This window comes from Amblyomma mixtum, chromosome 7 (assembly GCF_055824585.1).
Source record: "Amblyomma mixtum isolate Tamu chromosome 7, ASM5582458v1, whole genome shotgun sequence".
Classification (NCBI taxonomy): domain Eukaryota; kingdom Metazoa; phylum Arthropoda; class Arachnida; order Ixodida; family Ixodidae; genus Amblyomma; species Amblyomma mixtum.
The window spans coordinates 32,953,139-32,965,297 of record NC_143018.1 but is presented as its reverse complement, the minus strand read 5'-3'; the positions used below and the strand labels follow the sequence as shown (position 1 = coordinate 32,965,297).

Genomic DNA, 12,159 nt, shown 5'->3' with positions numbered 1-12,159 from the left:
TCATTTCCGCAGTGGGAACATAGAACAGGTCGTGGTCTTCCGCTTGCGACGTTGTGGCGTCGCGACGCCGCTGCAACTGTCGGCCCCCGTTACCTCGCTCAGCAGCGCCTTCTCGGAAAGGGTCATCAGCAGCAGCGAGAAGACCATCATATGGACGGCTGCCACCCCCACTGGGAGCGCGGAGAGGTCGCTGGGAAGGACGCGCTCGACGACCTTGAACGCCTCCGACGCCATGGCGCCCAGCCTGCCGAATGTGTACGCCCCGGAGAAGGCCACGCTCCGGACCCGGGTGGGGAACAGCGCCACAGTGTGGACGCAGAGCAGGACTTAGGCGATATTTAACAGCAACTCCCGCCACAAGAGGCCCAACTGAGCCGAAAATTTGAGGCCCAAGAAGTGCAAGGCCGCCTGGAAAAGCAGTAGCAGGGAGACCGCCAGCAGAAAGACTACCAGGGGCTCCCGTCGGCCATGATGCCTGATGATGAAGTATATGCTATGGTCATGGCCGGCACGTTACCAGCGATGATAACCCACTTGACAGCCGAGAAGTACGGCAGGTCAAGGTTCCGGTAGTAGTAGTTGACGAACAATGTGAAACAGCAGCTGAAGATTACGAAGCAGACATGTAGCGCAGCCGTGGTTGGTAAACTGGCGGATGCAGTTCTTCCTGCTGGTCGCGGTGAGCAGTTCCTGCTCTACCGGCGCGGGCAGCCAGCATCTCCTTGACCAGCTCTAGGCGTTCGATGACGACCTCGGGCTCTTCGTTGTTGATGCGGGCGGCCCAGAGGGCAACTCGTCGGGCTTCGTGGAAGCGCTTGTTGACGATGAGCCAGTGGGGCGACTCCTCGGTGAAGTACACCGTCAGGATGAGCGACAGCGCCGGGGCCACCAGCCCCGCGTGGCAGATGCTCCAGTCGAGCGCCAGGTACGCGATGAAGCCCACGTACACCGGCGCGAGCACAGTGGGCCAGCAGACGGCGAGCGCGCAGATGGCCTCCCGTGGTCCCGGTGGCGTTGATTCGAACAGGAGCACGAAGGCCACGACCTCGAGCGCGCTCACGGCCGCCGAGGACACGAAGCGCAGCGCTACAAACACGGCCGCCGTGGGCGCCAGTGGTGTGGCCACTCTGGAGAACAGGAGGGCGCCCAGTGAGGCCCACATGATGGGCCTGCGACCTCAGCGGTTGGACGCGAGCCCCGCGCATGGCACGGACAGTGCGCCTGCGCACATGAAGGCCCCGCTGAGGAGTTGCTGGTACCAGGCACGGTCACAGACCAAGTTCCAGTGTACCACCACTGTGCGGCCTGCCATGTGCGTGTCGTAGTCCCAGGCGTCGCAAGCGACCACGACCCGAGCGTCGCCCTCGGCATCCGCGCCACTTTCTCTCACTGTCGCTGCGAGCGGCGTCTCGTAGCGGTGGCAGCTATTGAACCTTGCTGCGGAGCCTGGCGACCGTGGCACGGACAGGTTCTTCCAGGCCTCGGCGCTCGTGTTGGAGTGCTCGGCGCTGGGGCGGCACCAGTGGTCCACGGGCTCCAGATCGATGGTGAGGGCGAAGCTGTACGTGTAGGCGACGAACGTGGTGATCTCCGCGCAGAGCAGCACCAGCTTCTGGAAGCGTCAGAGACCGAACAGGGCCATGGTCTGGAAGACCGTCTCCATCTCACTGTCCGAAACAGGCTCGGTCACGGGATGGAACAAGCTCGGCAGCAATGCTGACACCATGCTGCGGGAGCGCTTTCGTTTCGCCATGATTCTCTCGATGGTTCGTTGGCTGTCTCGAAAGCAATAGCCCTCCTTGGTGTTGTTCACCTGTAATCGCAGAACGTCCTTTCTTCGTCTTCTCTAGATGGCAGCTCGCGCTCAGGCTTAATGGAACATACCCACGGCGGGGGATTGGCCAGGGTGCATAGCCGGATGCTGTTGTTGTTGTTGTAGCCTTTGACACGAATGGCACATACCCACACTGGGGGATCGGCCAAGAATCGGGAGGTAAAGGTGGGTATTCACCTGTACACAGTAAAGGCAAAAGAAAAGCACACGGGAGAGGAACACCGGGGGAATCTACCACAAGAAGGGCAGGGAGAGGATGCCCGTGTCCAAGACACGGGCGGGTCATCGTTCTCCTTTCTATCTGATGAGAACGGGCACTGACAGCATTGAAACCGTGGGCTCCCCTGTCTCCTTGTCTATAAGCTTTTCATAGCTACCTACAGTGGAACACAACTCAAGAACACAGCCGCAAATGCTCCCAAAAATACGCGGTAAACGCTTAAAATGGCATGATATAAAGTTGAAGCGCACAACGAGACATGTCTGACCAACACGCCCAAAAAACCACTTTGCTTAAAATAAAATGGCGCTCACAGATTTTCAGGACGTTATCTCCTGTGATGCCACATTGGCATCATGAGAACCGGTGGAGTGGTAACTCAGCATTAAAAATAATTCCCCTCGATTTTTCTGATTTAACTAATGAAACTTAGGAGCGCTAACTCGCTTGCCCTTGTTCAGATTTGTTTCCATTTATGGATTTTTATACGCTTGAAAAACCAAGTTGCACCCAAAAGTTCTTGATGCCGTTCCTCGGTTTTCCTTTTGCCATAATATGCCACCTGAGCTGCTCCTTGCGATTTGGGAAGCCGTTCCCCCTGTTCAGCGGTCTCTGGAGCCATTGGTACAGTCCTCTCGACTGCACGTTCCTCCGGCGACTTCATTATCGCTTCTTCTTTTTCGCTGTTCGCATTCTCGCTCTTCATTTATTTCCGCATCTCGTATAGCAATTTATATACCAAAACTCGCTGTTATGTTCTCTGCACAGAAAACCATTTCAGATTTCATCAGTACGCCGCCTTGAACACTGCTTCGATGCTCACCTGTCACAATTCCGTGGAGCAAAACACTTCTGCAACTGAACCCTCCCAGTTAGTGCACGATTCATTTGCGCAGTGAATGCGAGAAGGCTTCACTCCCCGTGAGGAGACACCAACGTAGGAATAAAATGTTATGGAGAAAAACATTCTAGAAGTCAATACGAAATGGCAAACAACTGGATTCACGGTCAGTGGTGGACTGCATGCAACTGCTACACGCAGTCTCACAAGACGTTTGCAGCCCATGTGGATGCCAGTACAATCTGATCAGGCTATCAGAACAGCGCAAGCAGCATGTTTCTCCTAGCCCGGCCCCCAGTGACCGGCGCGAAGAGTGTGCTTCCACAAGACCTGGTGTGTCCGTGGCGTCTGAAGCCATCACTCAAAGGTTTCCCCGCCGTGGCAGAGACAGAGGCGACAAGGCTGACGTTCGAGCGCGCCTTGTCCTCAGCCTAGCTTCGCTCGCCTTCTCTCGCGCCTTTATCCTCCACTGCAGCCTACACACATTCCCTAGTCGACGTTGCTCGATATGCAACTATGGAGGCTGAAGTAATCACCGTGTCCCATCCAAATCGCATATCCAGCACATAGGCGGCGTCGTTGCCGCCGCGTCGAGTTAGCGATGCCCTTTATTATAACTTGTTTCTGGCCATGGTGACCGCACAACAGGAAATACGCTGCCACCAGCCGTCGGGCGATTGTCAGTGGGGTCTGATAAGGGCAAAGACAGCGCAGACACAGAGAGAAACAGAGCGCCGACTGAGATCAGCGTGTACTGTGACCATGCCTTTAGCGATGGGATCTGCCGACGTCATGTACATACTATCAGCGTCAACTGAAACGCGAACAAGCCAATTGAAACGCGAACAGCACAACTCGCAGATATTATACTAGGGAGGCAAACTACATGAGCAGTTGATTTTCCCATCGAAGCCGAAAAGACCGCTCTTCTGAAATGTTAATAGCCCACGCCTGTATTTCATCTCCAGCCTCTAATATGCTTAGATTTTTGTGCTCGCGTTTCAGGTGTTTTGTTCGCGTTTCATTTGACGCTGATAGTACATGCATTTACATGATGACGTGAATGGCCAATCTGGGCGAGCCTTTCCATTAGGCGCGCCCAATTGACGCGGGCGGGATGAGGCTCGGCAGGATGGAGTCTCGACAAGTTCTCTTTATTTTCGGCGTGTAGGAGGAAGCTCGGTTAAGTTCGGAGGAGCGTCGCGCCAGCTGTAGCCAACAGGAGGAGGGCGTCGCCAGCTGCCACTGACAAAAGGTGTGATGATGATGAGCGTGAGAAACACGGTTGCGTGCACATGCAGGTGCCGGAAAAAAAAAGAGGCGAAGAATGAACACGTGCTTTCGCACGTCTACTCTGTTTAACTACGTTATAACCCTACCACTTTTTTAACCACCAATTTATTCGGTGTTACTGAAGCTATATAGTAGGGCATAACTTAAAAAAAATCAGCAGTTGGCAACAGTGGGCCACGGTGCGTGCCGTTCGGTATTACTCCGCTGGCCAATCACAACACTAAATCAAATCATCTTTGATGCCTGACATTGTTAAACAAGTCAGGTATCAATATTACAGAGCTTACAATTTCCTCTTGTGATTAGTATCTTGTTTAGGCTACAAGAAAAGTTTTGACAATGGACTACTTTTTTTGTGGAGGAATTCTGTGTGGCAGTCGTGAATGCTGGCGGAGCTTCACTGCATACTTGCGCTGCATTCGACTACAGCTTAACTTTTGCGGTGCGGAGACTATGGGATAGCGATCACTCGTAGGCATTTCCTAACCTCAGTAAATATCATCTCATGGTCCCTTAAAATATATTAAAATAGCAGACCACTGACCAAAACGTGTCATGAGGTTGTGGCGGGAATGAAAAGATCGCGCTAAATTTTGTAAGAGCTGAGCACTGCAATGTAGAAGAAACAACGGTTTATAATTTTAGTTTGGCATTGAAAATTGTACAAACAGATATCTTGCAATGAAACTCACCATTATCGGTGTAATCGCACCCCGTGGCCACATATCGGTAAAACATCACGATCTGCTTCAAGCGCACCTTGTTTTTTTTTTATTTGAGGAGTGTTCGCTATGTTTAATTGTAATTTAGACTCTATACAGTGCCCCCTCCGATGAAAGCGAAAGCTCTCGTTCATCATCGCCCATGTGCTTTTAGCATGTCACTAGATGGTGCCACAGTGTTTCACATTTCTTGGATGCAGCAGCGACAGTGCACTAAAGCTTTCGGCGACGAGGCATGCGGAAACTAAAATGAACGCTGCATACCTCCGACGCCTAGCTTTGCGCCGGGCCACTCAACCCACCACCCCCTCCTCCTCCTTCTCTAATCATGAATCTCCATCAGCTCCGATCACGTCACCACCAGGCTCCTACGCCGCCATAGTTAAAGGATCCTCGGTGCCAGCGTCCCTCTCTTCCACTAAACCACCCTCTCCATCCTTGACTGACGAGAGACGCTCCTTCGACCTCCGGCTGGCAATGCTGGAACGCCAGCAGCGAGAGCAGCAGCGCATTTCCCACGATCTACAACAGCAGATACATGCCTTGACTCAAACCCTCCAGACAACCACCTCCTCTCTTACCTCCCAGCTTAGCAAGCTAAATGAGCACCTTGCCACGTTCACCACTCCTTCCTCCAGCGCCCAGGTCGCCCCTTTGGCTGACCTTGTAGAAACCACCACACAGGCCCATCACACTCGCTTGGTTCAGCTGGAAACTTCGGTTCTCCAGATCCTTACCACCCTCCAAGCACAATCCAAACAATTAGAATCCTTCACTTCTACGCTCCAATCCCTGCATGAGTCACTGCCCCCGGCCAAAAAGAAGGAACGCGTACCATCGCGTTCCTCTCCACTATCATAATGGCGTTTGGCGAGGACCTCGAGATTGTGCAGTGGAACTGCCGAAATCTTTGCCACAATAAGACCCCCCTCCACCAGTATCTACTCACCCGCCCCTCTCTGCCTCATTTTCTCCTTCTCCAGGAGACCCGGACGGCCCGCAATGTCCCAGGCTACCGCGCCTACCATGCCACTACGGCCACACCACTTGCGTCTATTTATGTACGCATTGACGTGCTCGTAGAGCAAATTGACATCCCCTCCACCCTCCTTAAATATTTAGTTGGTGTGGTTTATTACCACCCTTCTTCCCGCAGCTCACTCGTCCTTTTGTCTTTTTATAACCCCCCTGTCACTTCCTCTTTATTCTCTGCTCTGGGTAAATTCCTTCACTCTCTTCCTTCTACCTCCCATATCCTCTTTGGTGGTGACTTTAATGCCCCTCACACATTCTGGGGCTACCCACAAACCCTCAAACCCGGCCGCCTCCTCCATTGTCTGTCACAGGAACGCCACCTCACCCTTCTTAATATTCCTGGCTCTCCTACTCGAGCGGGCACTGCCTCACAACGCCCCACGACACCCGACCTCACTTTCTCTCGGGGTTCACTTTCCTTTCACTGGCAGGTGACAGCCGAAACTCTTCTAAGTGACCACTTTCTCATCCATATCACCGCTTCTCTTTCCCACATCCCTCGCTGTCATCCGGTTATTCACACTGACTGGCATGCTTTTCGCACTAATCTCGCCTCCGACTCCTTTCAATCCTACGACGACTGGACGTCGCGCATCTCTGCAGCGCTCACGTCCAGTAGCCGTCGCGTTCGCTCTCGTTACCCAATCCAAGACCCAGATCCTCACCTTCTCCGTTTATGGCGTCGCCGTAAACGTCTTCAACGCTCCTTTCGCTCCCAACCACACAATGCCCAACTTTCCTCCCGGATCACTGCTCTGCGGGCCGAGATCGTCGCCCACTGCGCCTCCCTCGAGCACTCTCGTTGGAGTGCTCTTTGTGATGGCCTTGATTCTTCTTTGCACTCGCGATCCGCATGGTCTCTCTTTAAATCCCTCCTTGGCACTAAGCCTGCCCTTGCTCCCACTCTAGCTAAAGCCCTCACTCAGGGGACTCCCTCCGAAGTTTTTGATCAACTCGCCTCTCTCTACCTCCCGCCCCCTCCTGCACCCTCCTACCCGGTGTACTCAGGTAGACCTAACCCCGATCTGGACCAATGCTTCACTCTCCGGGAGCTCGAATCTGCTCTGGCTGCTAATGCTACACGCTCGGCTCCCGGTGAGGATGCCATTACATACACCACACTACGTAACCTTCCTGACTGCGCCAAAGAATTCCTCCTCCAAACCTACAATGAGGCCTGGCAGAGCGGCTGCTTGCCGAGCTCCTGGACATCCTCCCTTATTTCTATGATTCCAAAGCCGGGCAAACCTCCCTCTCTCTCTAACCTCCGCCCAATCTCCCTGACGTCGTGCGTTGGTAAGACCCTTGAGCGAATGGCTCTGACTCGCCTCTCTGATTTTCTTGAGGCACGGGAGTTCTTCCCCCATTCTCTCATTGGCTTCCGACGCCGCGTCTGTGCACAGGACATGTTTCTGATTCTCCAGCAAACGTTTCTGTCCCCTACACCCACTCAAATTTACGCACTTGTGACCGTCGATGTTCGCAAGGCCTTTGACGGTGTTTGTCACGATCACATCCTTTCTCAACTCGCCTCTTTGGATTGTGGCTCCCGCATGTACTCCTATATCCGCTCATTCCTCTCTAAACGTGTGGCTCGCTTTCGAGTAGATACCCACTTGTCTAACCCACACCACCTCACCCGTGGCACTCCTCAAGGTGCTGTTCTCTCTCCTACCCTTTTCAATCTCGCTATGGCCCCTCTCGCCTCCCAGCTAGCTGAAATTCCCGACCTGCATCATATATTTTACGCCGATGACATCACACTCTGGTGTTCATCTGGCTCTCCCGGTCACGTACAGGACACCCTGCAACGTGGCCTAGATCTCATCGACTCCTTTCTCACCACCGCTGGCCTCTCTCCTGCTCCTGAGAAATCCGAGCTTCTCCTTCTCAACCATTCCTCCTACCAGCGCTCACACAACCACTTCGTCTCTCTCCACCTTTCTGGCTCTCCCATTCCTGTCGTCACACAGTGCAAAGTTCTTGGCTTCCGTTTGCATGCGACTAAGAATGTGCAAGCCCTCCACCGCGCTGTCACCACCTGCCACTCTGTAACTCACCTCCTGCGGCGCGTGGTCACTCGACGCTCAGGTCTCCACGAGGCTCACGCGTGCCGAGTTGCCCACGCGCTGGCCCTCAACAAGGTCTTGTACTTTGCAGCCTACGCTTCCTTCACTCAGACTCAACTTAACGCTCTCGAGACTGCCCTTGTGGGCCTCTACAAGGCAGCTCTCAACCTCCCTATCACTACCTCTACCACTAAGCTCTTTGCCACGGGCCTCTTCCATCCTCTTCGTTCTCTTCTCAGTCTCCATCGTGACTCGCAGCTTGCCCGGCTTTCCCTTACCCGTCAGGGTCAGTGGTTATTGACTCAAGCGGGTATCTCGCCCATTCCAATCTCCCCGTTTACCTCTCCTATTCCCACCCCCGCCCCCAATCTTCGTATCCTTCCCCTCCCGACCAACATGTCCCACGTCCTGCACGCCGGACGTCGTCATGCGGCCGCGCAGCACCATTCCCCTCTCTTTGATACCCAGGGTGTAGCTTACACGGATGCCTCTTTCGTGGCTCCTCGAGGTTCCTGCGGCTACGCCCTGTACCATCCACACCTCCCTGCTCCTGAAACTCACACCAGCGGGCCGTATCTACACCCTCCAGACGCATTGTCCCTCGAGGTTCTCGCCATTGCGCATGCCCTCCAGTCATTTGTCCTCCTTCCCTCTCTCCAAGAGTACACAGTCTATTCAGACTCACAAGCCGCTATACACCACATACAGAAACGCACCCTGACCCCTTCTCTCCAACAGGAGGTCGAACGAGCGATCTCCGCACTGCAGCCTTCCATCGTTTTCCTCCGCTGGGTCCCTGGGCATTCAGGGATTGACGGCAATGAGCTGGCCCATCAGCTCGCCCGCGACACACTTTTCCGGGCACCGTTGATCCCCTGGCCCAAGCCCTCGGAGGACGGTGGGAGACTCACCCTTCGCCGCACCATAAAAGAGGTCTACCTTGAGCTCCGCCTCGACAAACGCCTTTACCCTCCCCCCCATCCATCACTCACGGTGCCGGAGTCTCGCCTCCTTCGGCACATTCAGATGAATGCAGTTATCACCCCATCCCGCCTCTTCCTCTATCGCTATCGATCGGACCCTTCCTGTCCCAACTGCCCCTGTATCTATGCGGACCTGGCCCATTGCCTCTTCTATTGCCCGGCTGCTCAGCAGTCGGGTTCCTTCCCCCCACCCTCTCTATCCATCACCACCTGGCTCGACTGGCTTGGCGCTGAAGGGGAAGAAGAACAGCGGCTTCTGGTCGCCCAGGCGGTCGAAATGCTCGGCCTATAAATTTTGGTCGAATAAAAGTCTTTTACTACTACTACTACTACTACTCTTACTAAAAATTGCTAATCACTGTCTGACGGGTGAGGCTATGTTTTTAGTATAGCACTTTTACTTTTATTAGTCTATACTTTTAATGCCGTGAAATGGCCACCGCGCTCCGCTCATCATAGTTTCCAGAATTGGGATACATAAAAGCGGGCGCATGCACTGATAGAAAAATTTCCGGTAAAAATCTATGAAGCTTCCAATAAGGACTTCATGGCATCCAGCACTTTAGACAACAAGCTTTCTGTTGCGCAAAAAAAAAAATTGGTTCAGTCCCTTTAAAGTAGAGGACATTCGGTGGATAAAAATCTGCCTGCTGACCCTGCAGCTTCGTGTTGGTCTTACTCAGAGCAGCTGCAGAAAATGAATGGAAAGCCCATTTTTGAAAAAGCAAGCATGAAATACTAATGCCTCCAATTTAAACAGCGCTCATTTTTCATATTGGCTGTTGAATGTGGGTGCATTAGCTCGCATAATGGACACGTAATGATTTTACTCCTTCATGAATTGTACACTAAAGAGGGTTAACACACATTTAAAAAGTGAATGCTAAGCACTTATTTAATGAACATGTAAATATTTTCATCAACTTTTTGATGTGATGACGACCCAGATTAAAAAAAGTCAATTTTGGGCTGGATTGTGCAAATGGAAATTGGGTCTAGCTGGAACACCTCTTGCTTCCAGCTGGGAGAGTGCTTTTCTAGCTGTTTTCCAGCTCCAGCTGCAGAGCCACTGCACCCAGTGCCGTTCCCCCTGGCAACTCCTAATTTTCCACATAAAAGCAACTCAATGTCAATCTTTATGTGGACGAAAACGTCGAAGCAGCTAGGTGGTCAACTTTTAAAGTGGCCCCGAAAAACATTTACAGTTGACTGTTTTCACTCTAGGTTGCGCAGTGTGCTATTGTGTTTTCGCTACTATGGCCTTCGTGCGCTATGTTCACGCCAAAGTCGCGTGCGTGTGGGGCTCGCCATTTGACGGCTCTTACTGGCAATCGATCCTTACTGGCAATCGTGCCTGGGCCCGCAGATGTCAACGTGGCTAGTTCCAAAAACACCGTGCTTGTTTAAGTGCGGGCTATGATTAAGTCAGGAATTAAAGGGGAATGATTCATAATAACTACCAACTAGCCCAACAACAAGTTCTTCTAAAGGAGAATGAGTCGTGCGTTATCTCATTTCACTGCGATACATTGGATATCTTTTTTTTTTCGAATAGGCTTTCGAACGCGAGCTTACGAAACACGCTGGAATGCCAACATCAAAGTGAAGGGACCTTGAGAAATAAGTCATGCATGTGTAACGAGGTCCTCAGAATCTCATGCATGCATGTATCGGGGTCACTGACCTCTGTAAGTGCTTTAAATGGTTAATTACATGTGCCACTTGGCCCAATGTGCCAATATGCGTTGAAGGCCGATGGTGCAGTCTGTGACGACGGTCATGAAGCGACGTGCCCTTTCGTGCGTACCACGCGATATTCGTGCGAGCAAGCAAGACGCTGCTAAAAGATGCTGCTAGCCGTGGCAGCTGCCTTCGAAACCTGAAACACCTGGGCTGCAGCTGGCGTGAGAGGAAGGACAGAGAGAGAGAAGGAAAGAGGGGAGCGATAGTAACAAAGGATAGGGGCAGGACCGGGCGGCAATATACAGTATGTACAAATACAGACTGGCCATCAGGTGGAATGCTGCAACGCGCATGGCTGCAAATTGCCACCTGTCATTGTAGGCGAAAAAAAAATATGCCCAGGCTTAGCTTGGTTAAGCCAAGAATGCGTTGCATACTGCGCGGTCTTTTTGCGCGAGGTATTGCTTGGCTACAGTGCACTGTAGCTTGGCGGCACTCGATTTTCTCAGCAGCTTTTCCTCCGTGACGTATGGATGGATGGATAGGAGCGCCCCCTTTGAAACGGGGCGGTGACAACCGCCACCATGCTCAGCCGTTCTTTTTTTTGTCTTTTTCTTTTTTTCTTTTCTTTTTTTTATTATTTTTGTAAAGTGGTTTGGTGACGTCACGTGCCGTGACGTCATTTGGACATTAGGGCGCGAGCGGCGCGAACTTGATTACTTTTGTATTTTGTAAATAGTGTACAAAGCTCTCCCCTATCCTTTCTTGCTGTCGCTCCCGTCTATACTTCTCCTCACTATCCTCTCCCTTTCCTTTTCCGGAGCCCTCCACTACGGCGTCTCTCATAGCCTTAGTCGCTTTGGGACGTTAAACCCCATAAACCAAACCAAACCTTTCATTTCCGCCGGCTGCAGCTCGGGTGCTTAAGATATTAGATAGCAATTGCCGCGGCCGGCAACACTCTTTTGCTTCACTTTTTTATTTTTTAAATAAACCACTACCACCACCACCAATATGCTACGCATAAAAATTCTTGCCATCCTCTCGGGTGTGTATGGTGCACCTGTGTTATGCACTCGGCTTCTCATAATAGCGGCCAAACTCAACGTCCACGAAGGTCAAGAGGGTCATGAACTCGTGGCTATTCGAAACGTTCTGGATATTTTCTCCTTATCGGATCACTCTTACAATAGACAGTGCGCAGGGCGCGAATTGAAGCGCCGTCACAAAGGTCAATTCAGATACTCCATGGACAATCATAGCTATGTCAAGGGAAAAAACCTGCCAAAAAAGATGGAAACACAAGAAGAGAACGACGCAGGACAACGGCATCATAGCTAGTGCATCGTCAGTCAGTCCCATCGTCACAAAAAAAAAATATGACAGATAATCAATGCGAGTGATGCGGCAGAGTATACGTTAGCATGTGGCACATCGTGTACATGTGCTCTCTACGCGCCCTGCATTCTCTCCCCTCCA

General features: G+C 52.2%; 1 pseudogene; it reads right to left on the bottom strand.

Moving 5' to 3' along the window:
- LOC149335592 (solute carrier family 22 member 7-like) lies at positions 1-1,753 on the bottom strand (annotated as a pseudogene).
- Between the last annotated feature and the right edge of the window lie 10,406 nt (positions 1,754-12,159).